Consider the following 27200-nt stretch of genomic DNA (forward strand, 5'->3'; position numbering starts at 1 on the left):
GATGTTCGGGAATCCAGCCAGTTGTTCGCGTCGTTTTCGCATGATGTTTCAACAGCATGCCTAGCTGTCTTCTTCAGGTGCTACCTGAGACTGGTCCTTGGGTCGATCGAGTCCAGTATCTATGCCTCGAAGGAGTTGGGTGTTCTGTAATTGGTCCGCGCCGAGTCGAGTGTTCCGTCTGTGGTTGCGCCCGCCAGACTCGGCTTCAATGGACCCCTCCAGTCGCAAATGTTCCAACTGCCATCTGCGGCCGTTTTGGCCATCCTCAATTATTGTGGTCGTCATCTGAGGTGTGTCAGACCCGATCTGAGATGTTGGGTACTCTGTCTCATGACTGTTACAATGATTGTCACTTCTGTTTCATGCTGGGCACTCCATAATTGGTCTGCGCTGCATCGTGTGTTCCATCTGCAGTCTGCACCCACCAGACGTGACTACATTGGCCCTCTCTGGTCGCTGATGTTCCGATCGCCATCCACACACAGTCTGGCCATCTTCTGAAGTCGAGTTCATGATTTTGGGTGTGTCAAATCTGGTCTCTAATGTCCAACACCTTGTCTCATGGCTGTTCTCTAAGTCTCCACTTCTATTTCTTGTAGAATCCCGGAGTGTCCTGCATTGAGTTTTCGCAAGCTCAAGCGCTGGATTCCAGGCAGTGCTGATTTGGTATCCAGAGTCATGGTTGATTAGATTATCTGTGACCTTAATCTCAATGGCTTCCTTAATGACACTGTCCCAAAATCTTGAGGTCTGTGTCACAATCTTGGTGTCATTGTAATCCATTGAATGACCAAGTTCCAGACAATGCTCTGCTATGGCTGATTTAGTTGCCTCTGGTGTGTCTCTGGTGTTCTTTACACCTAATGTCCACAGTTCTGGTGGGGTGGCCAATGTATGACATCCCACACTGGCATGGTATGTTGTAAATACCTGGCTGGCGTAGCCCCTGGTCATCTTTTACATTCCCCAACATAGCTCCAATTTTAGTGGGTAGGCAAAATATGCTCTTGATGTCATATTTCTGGAGAATCCTGGTGATTTTGGCAGACATAGGTCCGGCATATGGCAGGTATACCTTCTTCTTTGCCTCTTCTGGTTCTTCTTCGGGATCCTTTGGCTGATTGGCAGGTTGAAGTGCCTTCTGGATATCTCTAGAGGAGTACCCATTCCTGCTGAACACTGATCATAAGTGTTCTGTTTCTGTGGCCAAACTATCAGGATCTGACAGAGTTTGTGCTCTGTGGATCAGTGGTTTGAGCACTCCATTCTTCTATGCCGGATGGTGGAAACTGATGGCTTGTAGGTATAAGTCAGTGTGTGTAGGTTTGCAGTACACACTGTGTCCAAATGTGCTATCTGCCTTCCTCTTCACTAGAACATCCAAGAATGGAAGTAGTCAATCCTTCTCCATTTCCATTGTGAACTGGATATTCGGATGGCAAGAGTTCAGATGTAGCAGGAATTCATATAACTTCTCCCTACCATGGGGCCAGATGACAAAGGCATCATCCACATACCTAAAAAAGCACTTGGTTTGGTATGTGGCTGAAGAGAGTGGCTCCTCTTCAAACCTTTCCATAAATAAACTGGTGATAGAGGGCTGCCCATTGTCGCCCCTTTTGTTTGTTCATAAATTGACCCCCATACAGGAAGTACGTTGAGGTCAATGCATGCCTGAATAAGTCAAGGAGAGCCCCATCGAACTTCTCTCCAATAAGCTCAAGTGACTCCTTTAGTGGTACCCGTGTGAAGAGAGAGACCACATCGAAACTAACCATGATGTCTGTGTCTGTGATGTGTTGCTGGCTCAGCCGTTGCAGAAAATCCTCTGAGTTCTGGATTTGATGTGCACATTTACCCACATGTGGTGTCAACATCTTCTTCAGGTATTTCGCAGTAGGGTAGGTTGCTGCGCCATTATTGCTGACAATAGGTTGCAGAGGAACCCCATCCTTGTGAATCTTGGGGAGTCAATACAGTCTAGGTGGTGCTGGCGCTTTGGGATGCAGCTTCTTGACGTCTTGTTCAGGCAGAACCGTCTCCTTCAACAGAGCCCGGGTCTTTTTGTCCACTTTCTCTGTAGGGTCGCTACCTATTGACATGTATGCAGGATCCTCCAGCAGTTGTAGCACCTTTCTGTCATATTCTGTTTTCTTTAGGATGACTGTAGTGTTCCCCTTATCTGTGGGCATTACCACAATGCTGTCATCCTCTTGGAGTCACCTCAGTGCCACTCTTTCACCACCTTAAATGTTGGATTTGGGTGGCTTGGTCTTGGCGAGCACCCTGTAGGTCTCTCTTCAGATCTCTTCAGCCACACTAGAAGGTAGCGTGTTGGCCACTTGCTCAACTGCACTGACAAAGGCTGCAACAGGCACGTTTCTAGGTGTCACTGCGAAATTGAGGCCCTTGCTTAGTACTTTTAAGGTGTCTCATCAAGCTACTTGTCACTCAGATTGACCACCGTGCATGTGTCCCCAGTCTGTTGCACCTTGTTATTGAGGCGCTCAAACTTGGCTAGTTGGCATGCCATTGACTTCTTGCTGGTGCATTCTGCTAGAGACCAGGAGGCACCATTAACCTGGTCCCAGTCTTGAGCGGTCAAGGAAGCTGCTATAGTTAGGTGAAGATACAGCAAGTCCCTGGACGTCACATCCAGTCAGTGGCACAAGTCACGCACTCTCTCCCTAACCAGAGTGAGACTAGCTCGGTGTTTGATCCTGTTTGCCGCTCTGGAGTTAACGTGATGCTTGATCCTGGTGAAAACTGGAACTACCTCCCCCTCTCGGAATCTCAGCAGGAAACTGAGAGAACTCAGCATCCTCCCTTTCCTTTGTTGAAGCTTATCCAGCTTCTTGATATTGCGGTACATCTCCTCCCTGTAGAGTCTTCTGATGTAGTTCTTCATGCTTTCCTGGTGATCTGTTGATATCTTGGATCTTGGGACAGTGTCATTAAAGAAGCCATTGAGATTAAGGTCACAGATAATCTAATCAACCGAGACTCGGGATACCAAATCAGCACTGCCTGGAATCCAGCGCTTGAGCTTGTGAAAACTCAACGTAGGACACTCCGGGACTCTACAAGAAATATAAGTGGAGACCAAGAGAATAGCCATGAGACAAGGTGTTGGACATTAGAGGCCAGATTTGACACAACCCAGATCATGAATTCGACTTCAGAAGATGGCCAGACTGGGCGCAGACAGCGGTCGAAACACCGGCGACCAGAGAGGGCCAGTGTAGCTGTGTCTGGCAGTCACAGACCACAGATGGAAAACACAATGCAGCGCGGACTGATTATGGAGTGCCCAGCGTGAAACAGAAGTGGAAATCATAGTAACAGTCATGAGACAGGGTACCCAACATCTCAGATCGGGTCTGACACACCTCAGATGACGACCACAACTGTTAAGGATGGCCAAAACAGGCACGGATGACAGTCAGAACATTCGCGACTGGAGGGGTCCATTGAAGCCGAGTCTGGTGGGCGTGGACCACAGATGGAACACTCGACTCAGCATGGACCAATTACGGAACGCCCCGCTCCTTCGAGGCATAAATACTGGACTCGATCAACCCAAGGACCAGTCTCAGGTAGCACCTGAAGAAGACAGCTAGGCATGCTGTTAAAATACTGTGCGGGAACGATGCGAACATCTGGTTGGATTCCCAGATATCCAAGATGTCAACAGATTGCCAGGAAAGCGTGAAGAATTACAGGATAACATTTGTTTAACAGTCTTATGCAGATGATCAACATGGATGTTATCCTTTGGATGAAAGCATGTAGTTCTCTACTTTTTAATTCTGAGTAGTTTGCACACTTGTACAAATAATGAAGGCATTATATTTGTTCCTTGATCAGTTAGAATTGCATCAGTGCTGCCAAATAGTGGCACCAGGTGATTTATAAATGCTTTAGCCACAGTTTGAGTCATCATACCAGCAATCGTCACTAATATTATGTATCTGTAAAAGTGGTAAATTATTGAGAGGATGTCCTTATTCTCTTACTCTGGCGTTCACAAAAAGGTTGCATTACATGGCTTGTATGCTCCTGTTATGATTTGCAAAGGAGTATGCGGCTGCATCAGCTGTGACCACTGAGCAAAAGGAAAATATGCAACAACACCAACAGTAAAGTCTAAGGCATTACTGGAGAGTATAAATGTTTTTTCAAAGTCAGGATATACCGACAGAGGTGAGCTCATCAAATCTTCTTTAACTTTTTGCATGCCAGTTTCACATTCTGTGGACCATTCAAAAGTTACTCCTTTCTTTAATAACTCCATTAAAGGCTTAGTCAGAGAGGCCTAGTCCTTTACAAAATGATGATAGTAATTACTTGACCCCAGAAAACATTTTAATCCCTTTATATTGGTTGGGAGAGGGAAGTCATCCATGGCTTCCATCAATCACAGGTCCACTTTTATCCTATCAAAACTGATACTATGTCCCAAGTACTGAAATCATAAATCTGCAAAAAGAGTATCTTGCCTACTTCAACCTTAGATGGACACACTGTAACCTCACCAATACATTTTTCAGTCATTCTGCATGTTTTTCAATAGTCTGAGAGAAAATGATAACATCATCCAGATTGGCCAGACAGGTAGAGGGTTTCAGACCTCTTAACAGCAAATCAGTAAACCTTTGAAATGTTGTGGATGCATTTCTTGGGCCAAAAGCACCTGCAAAAACTGGTACAAGCCAGAAGGTAAAACAAAAGCTGTTTCAGATCAGTCCTGAAGAGCCATCGGAATCTGATGGTAGCACAAGCACATGTCAAATGTAGTGAAAAACTTACAATTTCCTAAATTATTCAACGTTTCATGAATACATGGAAATTGATAGTTATGAGGACTGGTGACCTTATTAATTTCTCCCATGTCCATACATAGGTAGCAGGTTTTCTCATCACTAATAGATATTTTTTTTTTTAATTTGGAACAGTTTCTGGATAATTGGCCTTGCATTTGCTGTTAGAATCTCATGTTATACAATATCAGTAAGCTGGAAAGTAATGCATCTCTTCAAAAAACACAAATAATCCTCTAAAACTAGGTATAAAAAACTTTACTCATAATTAGTTAAATGGGGCATCTCATTCTGTAACTTTTGCTTCAGAGGTGATGTGATTGTGTACACTACTCAGAATTATGAAAATTGGACTTTTCATGCTCTGTTACTTCTTGCATACTGGCCAATGTAGTTCCCTTCGGTATTGTCACATCTGGGATTCCAAAATTATCTGAATGCATAGGATAGCATTTTCTCTTCCACGGTTTCTGCTCAGCACCGGTTTCATTTCACATGTCTTTGTGTTCTATCAAGGACAGAATTTTGAGTGAGTGGTCAATCAAAAAGACTATCCTCTTAGGCTTCTGCATTTTGACAATCAACCAGAGAACTGCTCTGATGCTGCCAGTTATCATTACATGGATGGTGGCTTTCAACACCAAGATAAGTGGTGTATCAGAATTTCAGGGAATGAGCCACTTCCCTTAATTTCCTCATACCCATGAGGTGCCAAATTGGTGAACTTGTTCACCAAATTTGACACCCTGATACTGACATGAGATATCGTTTCCCTGTATGATGCTAAAATCAGGCTTTCTCTGCTTTTCTGCTACCATCTCAAATACATAGGTGGTGTTATTGATTTTTAGCTTAACTGAACATGCAACTTCGGGATTTATAATTCCAGTACCCAAACCATTAACACAACACTGGGGTGGTTTTAATGGCCACTTACCAACATATGAGAGAAACACTAAATTTATCTGGTCATCCATATCCACTACAATTTGGGCTAGTTTTCCTTACATTTCTTCTCTCATAATTATGTTTGTCATCTCCTTCAAACCTCGGTAATTTATGGGGTTATTTGACTTTACTAGGGGTGGGACTGTGTGGTAGGGCCTGTGCCCATAATGTTTCCCTGAATAGAATACACACAATTACAGAATGATCTGTTTTGGTTCTGTGGGCAATGTAGTCTTAAATGCTTAAACCTTCACAATTAGGATGATAAGGTGCTCAATAGGTATTTGCCATATGATCAGAGCACTTTCCTCAGTCACAAACTCGTTCATTAGATAACACATGGCACAACTCAGAGTTACAGACCAGGGTGGCAACAAAGCACCTGGCTTCTGCACATAATAGTGCCAGATGGACTACTTCATGTAGTGAAATAAGGGACACGACCTTAACCTCTCCACCAGTTTGTGGATTAATATTGTGGATGACAACATCAGCTTCATATGCCTCAGTTCCTGAAAGGAGTATATCACTGTAGGTCATATCCCGACCTTCTTATGTAGTCTGTAAATTGTTCGAATCTTCCCCAACCTTTGTATGAGGGTGGACAGATTATCAGAGTATTAACTAGTACCACACTTGTTGGAATACCAATCTGCTAAACCTTTTTCCAGGGATCCATATCTCTCAACATACTTCATGGTGTCAACTGGCTCTACATAGATGCATGCACCTCTGGTTAAGTTAAATTCTGCCATATTCAACAGAAAAGTGTCAGGCCAAGTGCAAACATGACCGACATTGTGAACATTTTGCAAAAAGCTTTCCTCATTATCTTAATCAATGGATTTCCCCAAGAAGGAGAGAACAGGACTGACTGCAGAAAAACTATTGGCAATAGTAGATGGCTTAGGTGAGACATAGCTGAGCTGGTTTCAACTCCTCTAGCTTTACCAGGGTAGCTTGAACATTGAAATCTTCCTTTAGTGGAGCTGCTTGGGCTGCTAGGCTAGTATTTTTCTCTTCTTAATCTGTATTTTTGACCATGGCATCATTAAGCTTTCACTTTGCTGTAAGGAATCAATAAGGTTTTTATCCATGTTCTTTGAGCCATTCTCACGCAGATGTTGTTTTTGGAGGCACGGTTAGAGCAATGAGGGGCCTACAGTAACAGTTATGAACAAAATATAAATGAAATTCTACGTTCCTGTACCATCTGGCCACATAAATTACTGCTGGTAGGTGGGCATGAGTGCAATAACTCAGCCTGAGGAGCTTCTCGGGAAGTTATTGTTTATTGAATCTCCATAAGCTTGGCTTTTGAGAAATAATATTGATAAATTAGGCTTCAGCTTCATTTTAAATTAATTCTATAGTGCAAACAATGAAAGAAAATGTACAACAGGTTATTCCTTGATCTCATAAATTTTGGTAACCATGCATTACTTTATGACAGTACGGAACTGGGAGAAAATGCAAGTATGGGTTCAGATCATATGTTTTGAACAGAGTCCAAAATATGGTAATCACTAAAAAATGATGAAAGCATTCAGTTAAAGGAGCGAGATAGTAAGACAAGGAATTTCACAATTTTCACACTTAGAGCAATTTTGTTTACAATATTTCACAATGATCTGTCCCTAAACATTCAGAAAGGTCTGCTGGTAATATTTTCTGGTGATACTAATATACTGTTTTCATCAACTAAAACCCTGATTGCTGAAACTAACTGCATGCTGGTAAATTGGCCAAATTAGAAAAAACTGCTACTGAATAGGAACAAAACTATTAACATGAACTTTCACCCATCAAAAAAAAAAAAAAATTATCATCAGTAACAAATGTTAGGACTAAAAATGTGCATATACCCCAAGAAGTATCCAGAAAATTCCTGTGTGTCAACAGACAATCCTCCACCATAGGCCATACTTCAAGAGAAGTCCTTAAACATCCTGAGCAGTTTGTGCTGAGCTGTCACTATTCACAGTAAAGTCCCAACACAGAAATGATAAAATGTACCTGCTTTGCCCTTGTACCTTTGGTAATCCCACACTACATTCCATTTTGGGATCTCTCTCTCTCTCTCAAATATATTTATTATAAAAAGTGAATAGTGAAAATAATGCAAAGGGGCATCTCTCTTCCATCACTCAGCACCTCTTAAAGAACTTAGTATCTTGCCTCTGTCACATATCTTTATGATGCAGTGTGTTTCATTTTTAAAGAGGACTTACATTCATGAGTCCAAGTGTTCTGATAAATTGTTGAAACAGTGGCTAATGAGGTATTATTTTACTTTGTTTTTAAATACTTGATCTTTCACTTTTCTGCCTGCCATCCACTGGGTACCTTTTACGGACTTTTGTACCAGAATATAAAACTCCATTCTGCACCACAGAAAGGGATACATAGCTGATATAGAAATTATTACTTCATCTAGTTACCTGACTGAATTGCTGAGTTCATCCTAAATTCATCCACAGCTTGTGCTCTAGTGGCTAGCGTTGCTATCTCTGGATCACGGGGTCCCGGGTTCGATTCCCAGCCGGGTTGGGGATTTTCTCTGCCCAAGGACTGGGTGTTTGTGTTGTCCTCATCATTTCATCATCATCATCCTCATCATTTGTGACAGTGGCTAGACTGAGCTGTGAAAAAAAAAATTGGACTGTGAAACAATTGGGACTTTGTACGGGCACTGATGACCATGCAGTTGAGCATCCCAAAAACCAAACATCATCATTCTAAATTCACTCTTGTTGTTAACTACAAACACCACTAGGGAGCATAGGTATTGCCACATATGTGTAACAATCCCTAAGTCCCTAATGAGGCTTATACATACAGGGACTAACAGTATGATAAACTCCACTTCATTGTGCACAGATACAAAAGATGCATGCATACACATTAGCAAAGGAACCATAATAGGAAGCAACAAAGAACATGAGGAATTAAAGACACACTGCACTTCTCATATATTGATTAGTTGATTCTGTCACTCCCACACAGTGCTCGCCCCCCCCCCTCCCCCCTCCCCCCCTCCCCCCCTCCCCCCTCCCTTCCAATAGTGTAGTGCACCAGAGATGAGAGGGAATTTGAATTTGACATTGTGCCAGCTTGCGTGAGTAGCTAGTTGTGGTGCACATGTAACTGCAGTCAATTACATAGCTGGTCCCATAAAGTGGTTGTCAGGAGGAGAGCTGTTGGTAGGAGACTGCGGCGGAGGGTTGAGAGGCATTGGTTCTCCCCGTGTTGTCATGTACCTGTCGGAAGTCAGTAGCAAGCAGTTCAGCATGACCCCAAGGGCTCGTAATGAAACAGCATACTGGGGTTGGTATGGATATTGTACACCATAGTATGTGTGGCCACACTCTGTGGCTTTACAGGTGGCTTTACTATACCTGTGTGTGAAGCATGGTTGCATTGTAGAGGGGTCCTAAACTGTTCTAATGTTTTTCGGGTCACTTGGCATTCACTTTTGGTTTACAGTAGGGTATCCTTCAACACCACACTACCCTAATACAACTTTGTTGTTTCATGCCTGTTGCATAATCCTTTTTCGTGGTATGGAGGTCATATTTCAAGTTGCAGCAGTAGGACTCCCAGTAGCAAAAATGGTCATGCAAAGTGGTAAAAAGGTCATTGGGGCTTGTGTGAGGAAATCAGCACCCAAACAGACTGATCAATATCAGTTAACATGAAAGCCCATTACCAGTTCTCGGCAAGACCAACATTGAAGTCCAATGCCTTGTGACCATATGTGCATATGACGGCCTCATTAACTGCCATTAAAGGGACTATAATGTGTTGTTTTACCTTTGGGTAGAATGTCGCCAGCAGTGTGCTGATGTCTGATCCCTGTATCCTCATCTCTTCTTTGCGGACGCGGACTCTTTGAGTATTTGCTGCAATAAATAATTATAAAAAGCGTTGTTATTAAGCTGTTTTTAAACATTTACAGTTGTTATAAATATAATCTAAGTGTTGTTAAATTAGTGGAAGTGTTAGTGAAGTATAAAATAAGATTAAACAGGGTAAGAAGCATATTTTTCTTCTCGTGCCTGTAGCACAAATCCTAGGCCTAATTTCACGTGCACAAATCGTAAGTAAGCAGTGAATTAAACTTATAGGTAAACGTTTCCAGTTGGTATAAATATAATATAAGTGTTGTTACACTAGTGGAAGTGTTAGTGAAGTGTTGAAGAAGATTAAACAGGGTAAGAAGTTTATTTTCCTTCTCGCACCTATAGCACGGATTTTAGGCTTAATTTCATGCGCCTGTATCATAAGTAAACAGTGACTTAAACTTATATGTAATCACCAGTTTTTTTATTCAGTACTCTTTCAATTCATTTATATCTGCCTGAATAGTTTCTAGGGCCCTTTGTTTACGTTTTAGTCAGTACTTAAATCAGTTTATATGATTTCTGTTTTTACCATGAGTGAGAAGTGTGTGACATGCCATAGGACCGTTAGATCTGGGGTGTGGTGTGATGGGTGCTGTAGTTTCTTTCATTGGGGTGAACGTAGTGGTGTGGGAAATGTGGACATAAATGAGGCTCACCAGTGGTATTGTAGGATCTGCAGTAGAGATAGGAAAATACTGGAACAGGAAGAGAAAATTGCAGCTCTTTAAGCTGATTTAGACAAGGCAAGAGAGGATCTGGACAGGTTAAAGAGGGAGAAGGGTGAACAGAGGTGGGAAGTGGCAACAGGTAATAGAGGGAACAGGCAAACGAGAGCATCAGACAGCTTTGTCATAAATCTTAAAAATACATTTGACCTGTTGCCTCAGTGAGAATTGGATGAGCCTTGTGTAGCTGAAGCTAAAGAAAGGGCACAACAAGTTTTAAAGGACTTGAAAAAGGTATGGAATTTTGTAAAGAGAAAGAAAGTTCTGTTGTTAGGTAGTTCCCATGATAGAGGTGTTGGCCAACTACTGCAAGAAAATCTAGGTCCAGAGTACCAGGTCACAAACGTTTTCAAGCCTAGTGCAGATCTGGGTAGAGTAACAGAGGTTGTAGGTTCTTTATGCAAGGATTTCACAAAGGAGGATGCTGTGGTTATAGTGGGTGGTCCGGGAAATAGCACTGACAGAGACTCTGTATATTCCATAGAAGGTGTCCTGGTGAAGATAGCATCAGCAACGAAGCATACAAGTGTGGGATTTCTGTGTGTGTTGAAATGCCACGATTGGCCTCATTTGAACTCTTCCGTCGGGAGGGTGAACTTAGTGGCTGCTTAGGATGGATATTGATTTGATTCCTGTGGATGCTATTGATAGGTGGGACTACACTAGGCATGGCCTTCACCTCAATAGGAAAGGGAAGGGAAAACTGTCTGGGTTGATTGCAGAAAACTTGGGGGGGGGGGGGGGGGGACACTGTCACAAGTGGTAAAATACCAGTGGTCACAGGTGTCAGAGGGATGCCCTTTTTAGAATAGGGAAGGGGGAAAGAAAACAAGTTTTAAGAGAGATTGGCAGACACACTCAGTTTGAGAAAACAGATGAACAGGAGTCAGATTTTAGCATACAGCCTCCATTTAAACAATGTTTAACAGAAATTAATCAGAAACTGCCAGTTCATCTTCACCAAAGCATTTATAATACCATTAGTATGCAGTATCAGTTATCTTTATTACACCAGAACATTCCAGGACTCAGAAATAAAGTTGATGAATTACTCATTTGTATTGATGAAATGAATTCATCTAACCAAATTGGCATAATTTGCCTCTCTGAACGTCAAGTGACCACCGGTATAGATATGTTAGACATTTCAGGATTTAAGCTAGCTTCCTACTTCTGCAGAGTAGATATGGATGGAGGAAGAGTTGCCACATTTATTAAAAACTGACATAAATTCAAGAACATTGACATTAATAAATCCTGTTTAGAGCAGTGAGCCATGGTAAAAATTGCTGTTTCGAAGAGCGCGCCACAGCGCGTAGTGTAAAGCAGTCGCCCTCCGTTTCTGGCGGTGGTGCTGCTGTGGCAATCACAGCTTTGGTGTCTCCCTCTGGTGGGAAAGGGGAAAGGTTGCCTGTTGATGTGCATTTAAGGGATGCTATGAGCTTGCCAGTCAGTCAGTTGGAGTCAGTCTGGGAGTCGGTGCAGTGAGTCGACAGAGTCAGTTGGAAGGCAGACACACGCATGTTAGTCAGTCGACTCTAAGTCTCAGTCGCTGTTGGGTTGTGGACTGAGTCGGGTTCATCATTACTTCACTGTTGGACAAGTTGGCATTCAGCAGTAGGTAGGTCCGCATGGTGCAAATATGCGCCGGGACCGTGGTCGATGCAGACGGAAGGCCGTTGGTCGATCAGTCTGCTGGTCGTCGGATGGCGACATGTGGTCTGCTGAGCACTGACACCAATATCAGTCGGGAAGAGTTGGCAGCCATCAACAGTCGGGTCCGTATGGTGTTAGTATTAGCCAGGACCACTGTCAGTAAAAGCGGGCTGCCATGGTCGTTTGCTCGGCTGGTCGTCTTAGTCGATGATGTCTTGGATCCTCAGAATGAACACCACTTTCTGAGTCGGGATGTGGTTGGACCTTGTTGGTTCGTTGGAACTGAGCAGTGACGTAGTCTCCACAGCGCAAAGCCAGGCCGGACTTTTGGCGGCGGGCACGCGCTGTTTCATTTGGAGGCGCTAGCTGCGAGAGCAACTTTTTGCTTTCCTCTGAAGCAGGATCCTCAAGTTGAGTAGTTAGCAACTTCTTTTTAAATATTGACTGTTACGATTTGTTAATTATTTGTGGATTGTTGTTTCCTCAGTTGTTCACTCATGTGATAACAAGTGGTGTGTGTTGTGGTCTAGAACCCGCAGCCTTCTTTCGTAGTGATTTGACAGTTGTGACTTGTGTTTTCTGTATTTCTTTAAACTTCTATAATGTGGTGTTTGATGCCTTGATCTTGGTGAGGCTGAGTTAGAAGGTGTAAGTATCTTGGTTTACTCAACACCGGCTGATATTCTCTGTTGTTTGTGCAGTTGGATCTGATGGTTGGAAATCAGTCAGATTGTCAGTCGGAGTGCTAGTATCTTGATCGTTCGGAGCTGCCTCTGTCATGTTTGTTGGATTCGGTGTGTTAATGAATTTATTGCTTCGAGTGTAACGGCCTAATTCCTGAAATATGTTTTGATCTTGCCTATCATCTTGAGAGGTGGTATATGTGTACTGTAGAGCATGTTAGCTCGTTTGGCCAACCTTGTATAATTTTATATAAGATTACATTTCATGGGCTTTTATTTAAATGGTCGTTTTATTAGAAGTTAAAATCAAGTTGCACCTTTGATGGCAAGTTAATATTTTAATTTTAGTGTTTTGTACCATTTCCTTCCCTCCTACAGGGTGCATAGTTTATGTGCTTGTGTGAATTGTTAAAACAATTTGCACCAGTGTTGTCTTTCAGAGGTTGTTGTGAGCGGTCGTTACTACGGCCGTGTCAAAAGGGGGCGGCAAGGTTCTCAGCCTGAAAGCTCATACAGTCAAAAATTTGTTCTTTCTGCCTCTGAATAAATTGTAACTTGATATTTACAGGGTGCTTTCTGATTATAATTTAAAATCTGTTTCTTTTTCTTAAAAAAAAAAAAAAAAATACTCCCTGGCAACTACTTCCACACTCACATATTGTGAATAAATGTGTTAATGTTCTTGATGAATCACTAGTAAATAAAATAAAATTTTAAGAATATTCTTTGAAAAGCAATCCACAGTTCAAGCAGCATCTAGAAGCATGTGCTACAAAGTAGAGTTCCATAACAGATCCTATATAATAGTAACTATTTACTGAGCACCTGCAGGAAATTATAATCTATTCATAAATCAACTAGAAGCTCTTTTGGGTTATTTAACAGGAAGAAACAAAGAAATTTTGATTACTGCTGACTTTAATACAGATTTTCCAATGCAATCTTCCGCAGTTAATAATGTAGTCTTTCAATCTAACTCACACTGTAGACTTTCCAACTAGGATCACTAAATCCTCAAGGACAGCCATTGATAACATTTTTATAGACAAATTGAAGGAACAAAATCATATCATAAAACCTGTAATAAATGGACTATCAGATCATGACATGCAGCTCTTTGTTTTAGATGTAAATTCTAAGCAGATTATCAAGACTACTAAATTGGAGTACAGGAGAGTAGTCAATCAACCAAAAATTGAGTGTTTTAGAAAACTGCTCAAAATATAAACTAGAAAGATGCTTATAGTACTCAAGACATGAATGAAAAATATAACACATTCATGAACAATGTCAGTACCATGTTTGAAAACTGTTTTCCTCTAAAAGTTACTCAAATTAAACAGAAGCCTATAATAAAACCATGGATTACACAAGGAATTAAGAGTTCCTGTACGACAAAAAAGGAAAATGTATCTGTTGACCAAGAATAGCTCCAATGCTGATGATTTAGCTAAATACAAGGAATACTCTAAAATACTAAAAAAATTAATTCAGACATCTAAACAAATGCACTATGAAAAGGAGATAGCAATGTCAGTGAACAAAATATAAACACTATGGGATGTTGTGAAAGAGGAGACTGGTAGAACCAGAAAGGAACAGGAGCAAATAGCATTAAGGGTAGATGACACATTAGTAACCGATGGGAATAGTGTGGCAAATCTATTTAACAAGTACTTTATATCAGTTACTGATAGAATGGGATTGTCAGGGTCAGTAAATAATGCCCTTGAATATCTGAAACTAGCCTTTACAGATAGCTTCAGGTGCATGAATATGTCACTCACTTCACCAAAAGAAATAACTTCCATAATAAAACTTTAAAAACAAAGCATTCTAGTGGTTACGATGAAATATCAACAAAGTTAATTAAGGCATGTTCTTGTAAGGTTAGGATAATTCTAAGTTACTTGTGTAACCAGTCAATTATAACTGGGACATTTCCTGACTGGCTAAAATATGCAGATGTTAAGCTTCTATTCAAGAAAGGGGATAAAGAGATACCATCAAACTACAGACCAATTTCACTTTTGCCAGCATTCTCAAAAATTTTAGAAAAAGTAATGTACAGGCAGCTTATCAACCATCTGACCACAAAGAACATATTATCAAGAACACAGTTTGGATTTCTGAAGGATTCTGATATCGAGAAGGCTATTTACACCTACAGTGAAAATGTACTTAATTCATTAAATAACAAATTACAAGCAGCAGGTATTTTCTGTGATTTGTCAAAGGCATTTGACTGTGTGAATCACAACATCCTTTTAAATAAATTAGAATTCTATGGTGTCATGGGCAGTGTTGCAAAATGGTTCAAGTCATACCTCGCTAACAGGAAGCAAAGGGTGTCAGTGCAAAGGACTTGTGAATTAAGTCGTCAGTCATCATCAGAATCGGAAGAAATTACATGTGGTGTCCCACAGTGATCCATTGCAATAAGTAGTATGTCGAGTGTAGTTCTAGAAAGATCCGTTAATGATATTTTCATGGATATTAATAAATGGTTTAAAGCCAACTCACTGACATTAAACTTCGAAAAGACTCTCTATGTACAATTCAGAACCTGTAAGAGGTTTACACCCAGCAATTGCGTAAAGTATGAAGAAGAGCAGATAGAAGAGGTTGACAGTCTTAAATTCCTGAGATTACAACTTGATAATAAATTCAGTTGGGAGGAGCACACCATAGGACTGCTGAAACACCTTAACAAATCTGTATTTGCAATTCGAGTGTTAGCAGGCATAGGCAACATAAAAACGAAAAAGCTTGCTAACTTTGCCTACTTTAATTCTATAATGTCATATGATATAATATTTTGGGGTAACTCTTCAAGTCAAACAAAAGTTTTCAGAGTTCAAAAGCGTGTAATACATATTATTCGTGGAGTAAATTAGCAGACGTCCTGTAGAAACCTCTTCAAAGAACTGGGTATACTAACTACTGCCTCTCAGTATATTACTCTTTAATGAAATTTGTCTTAAATAACATATCTCTTTTTCCAACAAACAGCTCAGTTCATACATACAATACCAGGAACAAAAATGATCTGCACAAGGACTTAAAAGCACTTACTTTAGTTCAAAAAGGGGTCCACCACTCAGGAACACTCATCTTCAATAATTTGCCAGCAAACATAAAAAAATTTGAAACTTCCTGGCAGATTAAAACTGTGTGCCAGGCCAAGACTCGAACTCGGGACCTTTGCCTTTCACGGGCAAGTGCTCTACCAACTGAGCTACCCGAGCATGACTCATGCCCTGTCCTCACAGCTTTACTTCTGCCAGTACCTCGTCTCCTACCTTCCAAACTTTACAGAAGCCATGTCTCCGTAATATCCTTTCTTTCAGGAGTGCTAGTTCTGCAAGGTTCACAGGAGAGCTTCTGTAAAGTTTGGAAGGTAGGAGATGAGGTACTGACAGAAGTAAAGCTGTGAGGACAGAGCGTGAGTCTTGCTCGGGTAGCTCAGTGGTAGAGCACTTGCCCGCAAAAGGCAAAGGTCCCGAGTTCGAGTCTCGGCCTGCCACACAGTTTTAATCTGCCAGGAAGTTTCATATCAGCGCACACTCCGCTGCAGAGTGAAAATCTCATTCTGGATAAAAAACTTTAGTTACAAATAAAGATCAGTTTCAAAGGAGCCTGAAAGACTTACTAGTGGTCAACTCCTCCTACTCCATTGACACATTTTTTAATGGAAACAAATGATGTATTGTATATACTCATACTATTAGTATTGTTATTTCAGCTTAAAAAAATGATGTATTGTATATACTCATATTGTTATTTCAGCTTTAAAAAAGAGAGAGAGAGAGAGAGAGAGAGAGAGAGAGAGAGAGAGAGTGAGAGAGACATGTTCCACATCCACGAAGATCTCCTCAGCATGGATCTATGGAACAAAAAAACTAAACTAATCTAATCTATCTAATCTAATCATATCATTTGATTAATAACACTAGGTCTGAATGGTGGTCAGTGATGAACAGCCTTTGTGTTGCAGTGTCATGTGGTCATTTAGTAGTTGGCAGCATTGGAGTCATGCCATTACAGTCAGTAAAATGAGCAGTCCTATGATGCCTTTTTGACATAGGGTGCTGACTGTTCTTAAACTGTAGGTGGGCGTCCTTCTGTGTTGCAACTAAATCAGATTGTGTTTTAGTGTTAGGGTGGGAAACATGATTTCTTACATTTCATAGCCAGGTGACTGAAACATTCGTGGAACCAGCAAACATTTGAGTGGTCTCATTGCTACATGACTGGGGTGGGAAGGTATGGTGGGACAAACACACTCTCAGCTGTCACTGTCCATAGTTGAAATGTTTCCAACTACTTATCCAGTCTCTTGATAGTGACACAGAGAGTTTACAGGTCCTCAGGAAGACTCTGTGACCTTTGGGCAGAGGTGGAATTGCAGCAAAGCAGCAGCATGTTAGACTGGTCCAGGATGATTTGGTTGTCTTGAGAGTGAATGAACTTATCATGGCAGCCACTGTGGCATATGAGTCAGGCAAGGTGTGTGCACCATAAGCAACTTTCATAATGGCTGCCATTTGTGAGCAATTAAAGTTAACCTTACTTGAAGGGAGCAATTGGTGTTGCCATATGTGTAACAGTGAAGCATCCAGCATGATACTGGGATCACTCATTCCGTGCAAATGGTTCCAGAATTCACATGGTATCATGTTTCATGCCTCTCATGGTATAGGATTTGCATGAGCCTTTGACCCGTTGGTTTTAAGCAACGTGAAATCAGCACCATCTTGAGAGCGTTGTAAGCAGGGTGGGACGGGGAGGGAGGAGGGGCCATAATATAATATCCAACACCACTGAAGTAGCATGTTGATTAAGATTACTCATCACAAAGGTAAACTGTTCAAAATTATTACTGATTTGCTGTTGCTTGAAAATGCTCTTCATTATTGCAAACTAAATTTTTCGTTGATTGGATGTAGATAATGGGGCCTGAATTTGCAGGTGCAATATGCAAGGACTGCAAGAGCTGAAGAGTAGATATTTCTGTTGATCCCACAAGTGGTACCATTATGGTGAAATGACTAGGAGCATGTTCACACTGGGTTTGATGACTTATGACACTGTTGAAATTACGTGTGAAGTGGTGTTCTGTGATTGTATCGCTGTGTCTGATGGCACAACCAGTGCAGTTAAAACCATGATGTTCCAAGATGGACTGGTGTGTGACATAGAATCCAGAAGCTGAAGCAGAGGAGGCGGGCACTGTAGAACCTCGGTCTCATTTTTAATGTCCTAAATGGTGTCATTGATGGCGTGCAGAAGGTTATGTGCGGTAGTCATGGCAGATAACCTATCCACGATGGCACAGTTTCGTCTTTGGGGTCACCAATTATGTAGGGACACTATCTCTTACATACATAATATGTACACTAACAGTGTGATTAGATTAGATTCAGTTTTCGTTTCATAGACCTAAAAAATGAGATGATTCTCATGGGTGTGGAACATGTCAAAGTATAACATAAAACATTTGAATACAATACTTTCTACCCTGATCATTTGTCAGGAGATAGTTGAAATGGGTTAATACAATGCAGTAAAGTGGAACAGCTAATGTGTACAGAATTAATACACTGTCAGAATGAAACACTGTTATGCACTATTAATAAAGTTATCATACACAAAATACCTAATCTTGACTGTTGTGACCAAGTGTTGTCAGAACTGAAATCTAACAGATATTTTTACTTAAGCTGGTTAACAGTCTCTGTTAAGATATTCATCTATGGAGTAGAAGGGGTTGCCTATCAAAAAGTCTTCAAATTCTGTGTAAGCCATGCTCTATCTGAATCCAAGTTTTTAATGGTTTCTGGCAATTTATTGAAAATGTGTGTTCCTGAATATTGGACCCCTTTTTGGACCAAGGTAAGTGATTTTAGGTCTTTGTGTAGATTGTTCTTATTCCTAGTATTGATACTATATATTAAGCTACTGGTTGGAAACAGAGATGTATTACTTGCAACAAATTTCATTAAGGAATAAATATACTGATAAGCAATGGTTAGAATACAAAGTTCCTTGAACAGGTTTCTACAAGATGTTCTTGAATTTACACCAAAAATGATTCTTATCACATGCTTTTGCACCCTAAAAACTTTTATTTGGTTTGATGAGTTGCCCCAGAATATGATCCCATATGACATAATAGAATGAAAATAAGCAAAGTATGCATGTTTCTTTATATTTATGTATCCTACATCTGACAACATTCTCATTGCAAATACAGACTTGTTTAGGCACTTAAGCAATTCTGTGGTATTTCCTTCCCAACTGAATTTATTATCGAGCTGTAATCCCAGAAGTTTAACAGTGTCAACCTCTTCGGTCTGCATGTCTTCATATGTTATACTCATGCTGGAAGGAAATGTCTTATAGGTTCTGAACTGCATGTAGTGGGTCTTCTCAAAGCTTAATGACAGTGAATTAGCTTTAAACTACTGTACACAGGTACAAAAGACACATGTGTACACATTAGCAAACAAACCAGAACAGGAAGCAACAAAGAACATAAGAAATTAAAGACACACTGCACTTGTCACATATAAATTTGTCAATTATGTCATTCACAAAACCACGTTTTGTCAATTCCCAATGTAAAAGTTGTTATTAAAATTATTCATGGTGCCATTTATTGCATGTAAATGCTTTAGTATAGATGAAAATAAATGAATGCCTCATCTCCACCCAGTATTTAAATTTTGTGGGCAGGTAACATAGAATAAGTGTTGCAGTCTGCTCTAGTATGACACTTGTGGCAAAAGGACATGGCAGTATCAAATAGCAGTATGCCTGCTACTTCGAAACTTCTGTGACAACAGTGAAATAGAATGAAGCAAAAAACATAAGATCATTGTTTCACATGTTTAACTTCAGTTCTGCATCAGTTCAACAAGCTGATTGCCCCTGCAAAAAGTTTTATGCTTGCTTATTTACCTGGCAGCTGCAGTGAACTGTTTTGCAGTACCATAGTGCATTTGCAAGGAAGCTATTTTCTTCAACACACACAACTAAAAGTATTACCATATTCATATTGTCAACTCTTTAACTGAAAAACCTGTAGACTTAGTTCCCACTCTCTTCACTTTCATGTTATCAACCTTAATGCATCTACATCACGCATACTTGCATGTAATCAGCCTTAAAGCATCAACTTCTAGACAAAACCACATCATTACCAGGAAGTACATGACAGAATACTCTGGTGTATGGCATGTTTTCAAAAGCAAGAGACAAGTGGAATTGTCATTGTTCTGAACAAGTGAACTGAAATATATTTTCAATTATTTACAGTGGCTTTCAGGTCAAATGACCACTTGAATTCAAACAGTTGGTTTGAGCACCTACACTTTAATGTACAGTACTTCTAAAATGTGAGTACTCTAAACAGTCTACAATCTATGCCTATGAGACATTCTTCCTCAAATGGTGCTGTTGATAGTGGGGGCAGTGAGGCAGCTGAGTGGGAATCTTTCATCAGAAACATTACCAGATGCCAAGCTGTTTGATACAAATATTGCAATAAAAGGCTAATGAAGTTTTCATGAACATTATGCTTCCTAGACAAGTGTTTGTCACTAAACTTTGAAAAAACACACTACATACAATTCAGAACTTGTAAGAGGTTTCTTACCAGTATATGCACAAAATATGACAAGCAGATAAAAGAAGTGGACAGTGTTAAATTCTTGGGATTACAGCTTGACAATAAATTGAAACGGAGGCGCAAACCACAGGGCTGCTGAAACACCTAAACTAATCTCTCTTTGCAATGTGAACGTTGTGACATAGGGGATATAAACGTATGATGCTTACTTTCGTGGGATTTTCTTTTGGGGTAACTCATTAAGCCAAGCTAAAGTTTTCTGGATACAAAAACGTCAAATAAGAATTATGTGTAGTGTCAATTCAAGAACATCCTGCAGAGGCCAGTTTAGGGAATCAGGGGCATTAACTATTGCTTCCTAATATATTTATTCTTTGATGAAATATGTCATTAAAAATATGTCTTATTCAAACCAACAGTTCATTTCTTGGAATCAATACTAGGAATAAGAATAATCTTCACAATAACCTACTTTTGTCCAAAAAGGTGTCCACTATTCAAAAACACACATTTTCAATAACTTTCCACAAGCCATAAAAAGTTTAACTACCCCTAAAGTTCAGTTTAATAGGAGCAAAAAGGATTTATTACTAATAGCATATAATAACGTGAATATTAGTGCAATCTGATTTCCGTATAAATGCAGTGCAGTAATGTAATCATTGTAAGTAAGTGTTGTAAAATGATTCTTCTATTAATTGTTTATTAACTCATAAATGAAAATATGTTTAGAAAGTTTAGATTCACTCCACATGCATGATGATGATCATTCCACTCTGGTATGGTGGGAACATCAGCATAATATATTTTTTTTTGTTGTTGACATTCTGTTGTATCTCCTCACTATGGTTCGATTGGAAGGAAAAGTACATCTAATCTAATCATATTTGGAAAATCACTATTATTTTATCTTTCTACTGTTAACGTGGCACGTCACTTTCAGTGTAAACAGTGTGAATTTTTCTGCTAATGGAGGGCAACTACGAGGGAAGGTTGGTCACAACATTAGGAAATCAACAATAAGTTCACTTGTAAACTTGAAAACAAACTTATCTTCAGACACAGCCAGTCTTAGGGATCACTGTTCTTTTCGCCTGATTTACTAATAATGATACTTTGAATTCTTTCTGTAACGCGTCTGAAAGTGTAACTGAAACACCTCCAAACATTGCAAAGGGGTTATAAATCTTATTCTAATGATGAGCTCATACTGGACTTTGTTGCAATTTATGAGTGTAAACACTACGCGAAAATATTATTCCATTATTAGAAATTTAACTCCCCAGAAAGGATTTTGATTTATAATTTCTATCGACCGTTTTGATGAGATGAAAATTTCTCTCTGCATCGAACATGTCCACTTCTGCCACAACTTTGTCTTGACTTGGAAGCTGAGCACGCTATCCTTTCGTTCTGACACATAAGTCTCTTTATGCTGTTACACTGATATATAAAAGCAGGAACTGTCAGAAGCGCGGAGGGGTGCAGGTTGTGCACTAGTAAACTTTTACGTTTTACTGTTATAAGAATAGCGTTAACCATGAGATGTGCTATTTCAAGAGAAACGGCTACATCCAAAAGCGTCTGCATTTCGGGAAGCTCCAACGTCCTACTGCTCGGTACACTCTGTTTTGCATCACACAAATAAGTTGAAAACATGGAATATAAAGATATTACTATTGCTTCGATATTAACCTTCACAGGATGAGGATGCCTCAAACTATTTTATGTCAGTTCTTTTACGGCTTCTGTGAGTTGCCAACCCTCCTCCTTTCTCTGGGCTTGGGACCAGCAACAGCAACTGCAGAAATACGGAACTCACTCTCACAGCAACTGAAGATGGAGTTAAAGAGGTTTTCACCACAACCTTGCATTTAACAATGTTTAAATTATGAACAAGTTAACAGGCTCACATCTATTGTAAATTATCTCTTTCAGCTTCGTCATAAAGGATGGGGCCCGTCCACGCCCACACCAATGTGGTGACCAAGCCAAAAGTTCTACTGTCACCACCGTATAACATGTTAGTTTTTGAATCAGGAGTCACAGGATGCGGGCTGTGATGTTATCCGTGCGTCTGGGTAAGATTACTCATTAACATGGTCGATCAGGAGATAGAAAGTGGACGAAAGCGATCGAAGGGTAGTGGTTGTAAGGGCAGAGGAAAAACAGTGCCAAGGAAGGCGCCAAGGGAAAAAAACCTCTGCAACAGTAGGACGGGTAGTAAGGGCAGTAGCGGCTTGCTATCTGCGACAGTGCATGCAAGGTGTGGTTGTGTTAGTTCGAGGTATCGTGCATCGTTACCTTTGTCGTTGCTGGAGCTCGTTGCAGGGTTTCCTGCAGTTGCTGCGTCCCTGCAACAGTTCAAGGTCGTTGTACATTAGTGGGCGATCGGTCATAGATTGGCTCACAGATGGTGTAGGGGGTGTGTGTGGTTGGTTTGCGTGCTGTGCACAGTATGGTTCCCCTGCAGTTGCCTGTTTTTCGGTTGGTCAAACATCTGGAGTTACCAGCAGTAGCTGTGTTGCAGGGGCTCACCAGTACTGTCGTGTTAGCGTCTTTGGTCTGTTATGCTTCCATCTATGGTTGTGGTCGTAGTTACCCAGAGAAAGGATAAACGGGTTGCACGAGTGTCTCGTGTTATTGTACAGTCGTGTGGAGAGGTTTCGGAATACCTACAAGATAGTATCTAGCCGGTATTCCCGGTGAAGGTCCACGATGCATGTGTAGCGCAGAGCGTTGCTTATGATTTTGAGTACTTTGTTCTGTATGAGCTGCAGACGGCATAGGTGAGTTGGTGCAGCGTATCCCCAGACAGGGGCTGCGTATGTCATCAGGGGTCGAATAAGTGTCATGTACATGGACCTAGACACCCTCCTGTTCAGTGGGCTACACCTGTTAAGCATAGGGTAGAGTTGTTTGAGCCTCACGTTAGCTTTGTTGGTCACGTGTTGAATGTGGTGCCCCCAGAGTAGTTTCCTGTCCAGCCAGACAACAAGGTATTTGACCTTCTCACAGAAACGTATTGGGCGTGTGTATAGTATCACTGGGTTGCAGTGCTGATGTTTGCGCAGTTGCTTCAGTCTTCTAGTGAACAGAATGGCTTCGCACTTGTCGACGTTTACTCTAACACGCTATTTCACCAGCCAAGGCTCCGCCATCTGAGTGCAGTCTGTAGTCGTGAATTAATGTTAGACGGCTTCCAATCTTGCGCAAGGATGGCGGTGTCATTCGCGTAGATTTCCACCGTCGTGTTGTGTGTAGCTGGGAGGTCGTTAATGTAGAGGTTAAACAGTAAGGGCCCTAGGATGCTTCCTCGGGGTACTCCTGCCTGGATACCAAGTCGTGTCGATTGTTTGCCCTCCACGTCGGTGTTGAAACTCCTGTCAGTGAGATACGAGTGTCTGAGACGTACGAGCCTGTCGGGGAATCCTGCGTCACTAAGTTTGTGTATTAGGCCGTTGTGCCATAGATGATTGAAAGCCTTTTCAATGTCCAGGAACACCGCCCCAGTCGCTTTGTTTGTGTTGTATCCGTGTGTTATGTATTCAACGACATGGAGGAGTTGTTGTGTTGTTGAGTGGTGATTCCTAAAACCAAATTGCTCCAGTCTCAGGGTGTCTTTTGTGATACAGTGCCTGGTGAGTCGTTTTAATATTACCTTCTCAACGATCTTGCTGAGCGCACTCAGCAGACTGATGGGTCGGTAATTTTGTGGGAGGGAGTGGTTTTTCCCCGGCTTCCTGAACATCAGGACCTTGGCCGTCTTCCAAAAGGCGGGGAAGTGTTGGTGCTCGAGCATGGCATTCGTGATGTGTGTTAGGTAGTCTACAGCTTTGTCCATGAACTCCTGGAGGACACGGTTTTGAATGCCATCGTGACCAGGGGCCTTCCTAGCAGTGGTATGCATGATGGCCCATTTGATTTCAGCTGTACTAGCTTGTCGGATGATGTTGCGCGCTGGTTGGGCCAAGATGCGTGTGACCTCCTGGTCTGTAGCAAGTGTGAACGCTGGGTCTGAGGGATCCAGGTTTGGTGTGAATGATGCTGCGAGTGTTGAGAGCCATCAGTTCCGCTTTTTCTTCCACAGAATATGCTGGTCCGTCGGGCCCTTGTAACATGGGGGTGTACAGTTTCTCCCTGGTGAAGTATCGGGCCAGCTGCCACACGCCATGTAACATGGTGTCCAGCCCTTCGAGTTTCTGGTCCCATTGTTGTGTCTTAAATGTTTGTATTTTTTCCTGGATTATACCCTGGAGCCTGTTCATGTGCTGTTTGAAGTGCTGGCGCCTGGTACGCTGCCAATGTCTCCTGAGGCGGTTCCTCATTGAGATTAGGCCCAGGATCTTCTGGGGCAGGGCAGCACTGTGTTGTTGTGGTGTGCAGATCGGTATGGTGTTGGTTATTGCGTCTTGGACGGCGCCAGTGAGGGTTTCAACTGCCTCATCAATTTTGGCTGTCTCGTTGATCGCGTGGGAGGGTGGGATGCGACTGTCAAGTGTTTCCTTGAACTGGGTCCTATTCGCACACCTGTAGTCTAACATCCTGCGTTGTTCCATGCGCTGCAGTGTTTCTTCAATGTACAGTATAATGGGTTGGTGATTTGAGGGCAGATCGTTTTCAACGGCAACGTTGAGTGTCGTTATGTCCGGGTGTTTTGCGTTAAGATCTCCAGCGACGATTATGCGCGGTGATATGTTGAGTATTGTCCTGATGTCGCGTGTTTTGATGTTTTTAAGGCTGTTGTATACTGACACCAGTGTAGTGTAGGCTCCGTTGAACATGACCCTGACAGCGGTTGCCTCTAGTTTTTCAAGTTCAGGGAGCACTATGGTTGTGTGTTCTCTGTCTTTGTGTATGATGATGGCTGTTCCGCCATGACCGGAGCTGTCCGGTCGGTCGGTACGATAGACGCAGTAGCCGGTGAAGTTTAGTTGGTTGCGTGGCTTGAGCTTAGTTTTGCTCAGTAGTGCAATAAGGATACCCTTATGCTCCATGAGAGCGGCAAATTCCGCCCTTTTGTTGTTGATCCCTTCTGCGTTCCAGAACAGGATCCGTGTCAGTGTCTGGTTGTTTGCAATGGGGGCCGCGTGTGGTGTGTTATCCATGTGTGGGTGTAAACAGTGTGGTGAGCGCTGTTTGTATGGTGGCCCAGTACTGCCCAGGTTGAGCAGTTATGAGCCGTGTGACAAGTGTGGTGACGGCCGCCGCGAGCTTATTAAGGATCTGAGCGGTCGTGTGATGGGGGAATATTGTTGCCAATAAACCCTCAAGTGTTGTGTGTGTCGGCCTGTGGCTTGGTTGTGGTGTTGGCAGCCACTGGTGTGGGTGTTGGTGTTATGTGTGGGCTGGCGCTTGTGTTGTTGTTATGAGGAACATTTCGAGGTGCCTGTGTTTCATAAAATGGTTCAAATGGCTCTGAGCACTATGGGACTCAACTGCTGTGGTCATAAGTCCCCTAGAACTTAGAACTACTTAAACCTGACTAACCTAAGGACATCACACACATCCATGCCCGAGGCAGGATTCGAACCTGCGATCGTAGCGGTCGTGCGGTTCCAGACTGTAGCGCCTTTAACCGCTCGGCCACTCCGGCCGGCTGTGTTTCATATGTGGTGAGGGGTGGAGTAGTGTGTGTGCTGGTATCACTGGCTTGCTGACTGTGTGTCAGTGTTTTGTTGTGGTGCACGTGTGTTCCCACTCCTGTTACCTCTTGGTCGCCTAAACCTTCTCTGGGTTTTTGGTTCTGGGGGTCCTTGTGTAGATGTGTCTTCCTGTGTGGGTTCGCAGGCAGTGGCTTCAGGGGGTGGGGTTGTGTTGTAGAGGTGGCAAAAAATAACGTAACTGATAGAAATAACCTGTTACTGAGAAGTAACGGTTACTGCGATAACCGTTCCTCTGATTCTGGCAGTTATTTCAATAACTGTTTAGTGTCAACAGTGCCTCGCGCCATCTGTTGACTGAAGATCGTGCTGCACATTTGGAAGGCTTTCTATAGACCATGGGAATAACTGTGAGACTGCGCGCCATCTGTTGATAAGAACTGTGTACTATTTCGTGGGCCTTCGTTACTTTTAGCATAAACAATTAAATAAAGTTAATGTCCGAGCCGTGGCTGATAGAAGCTGCAGTACAGACATTAACAAGTACAGCCGATCCCTTGAGCCACCGCCTTACGTGTTAATTTAGCTTGGACGGGTAGTACAAGGAGAGTTACTAAGGAATTCGAGCGACTATGGGAATAACTGTCAGAGATCGGTATTCTCCTCTGGCAGTTATCGTTATTGGCTAGCAGTTCTAGTTCTCTGGCAGTTATCGGGCTACCACCACAGATAACCTGGAAGTTGGTAACGGAATAATTGTGTGTCTAACGAAATGTGGTCATATTTCGAAACTCTTGATGAAGAGTTTGCGAAATGTACTTTGTGCAGTAAGAAATTATTGTACAAATCGACGACGTCGAATTTAAAAAGAACATCTTCAGAAATCGCATTTAATTGTGAATTTCTCTTCACAAAGACCTTCGGAGCTAGATTTGGGTGAGTAATGAAAAAAATATACTTATTGCAATTACGGTTATTTCAGTGCATGTATAATCATTTCTTTTTATTTTATTAATTTTTTTAAAAATAAGAGCATGCTATACAGTGTGGTGCTTTGTGCATTGTTACACGCAAGTTTTCATTTGTCATGACTACTTAAGCTGTCGATACCACCGCACCTGTTTGCCTTGACATTTTCAAACATTAAATTATGTTGCATATGGTGCCGGAATACTTAATTATTTAATTCGAAGTTATTGTTGCAGGTGTAATAACAATAGTGCTAAT

At 41.7% G+C, this 27200-nt stretch overlaps 1 long non-coding RNA gene across 1 annotated transcript in view; it reads right to left on the reverse strand.

Annotated features, from left to right (window-relative positions):
• Nucleotides 1–27200, reverse strand: part of LOC126471178 (uncharacterized) — a 55809-nt gene that overhangs the window by 16896 nt on the left and 11713 nt on the right. The window contains exons 2-3 of the long non-coding RNA XR_007586303.1: nucleotides 22675–22724; nucleotides 9582–9670 (exon numbers count right to left, since the gene is read on the reverse strand). This is a non-coding gene — a long non-coding RNA (uncharacterized LOC126471178). The remainder of the gene's footprint in view (nucleotides 1–9581; nucleotides 9671–22674; nucleotides 22725–27200) is intronic.

Source organism: Schistocerca serialis, chromosome 3 (assembly GCF_023864345.2).
Source record: "Schistocerca serialis cubense isolate TAMUIC-IGC-003099 chromosome 3, iqSchSeri2.2, whole genome shotgun sequence".
Lineage (NCBI taxonomy): Eukaryota > Metazoa > Arthropoda > Insecta > Orthoptera > Acrididae > Schistocerca > Schistocerca serialis.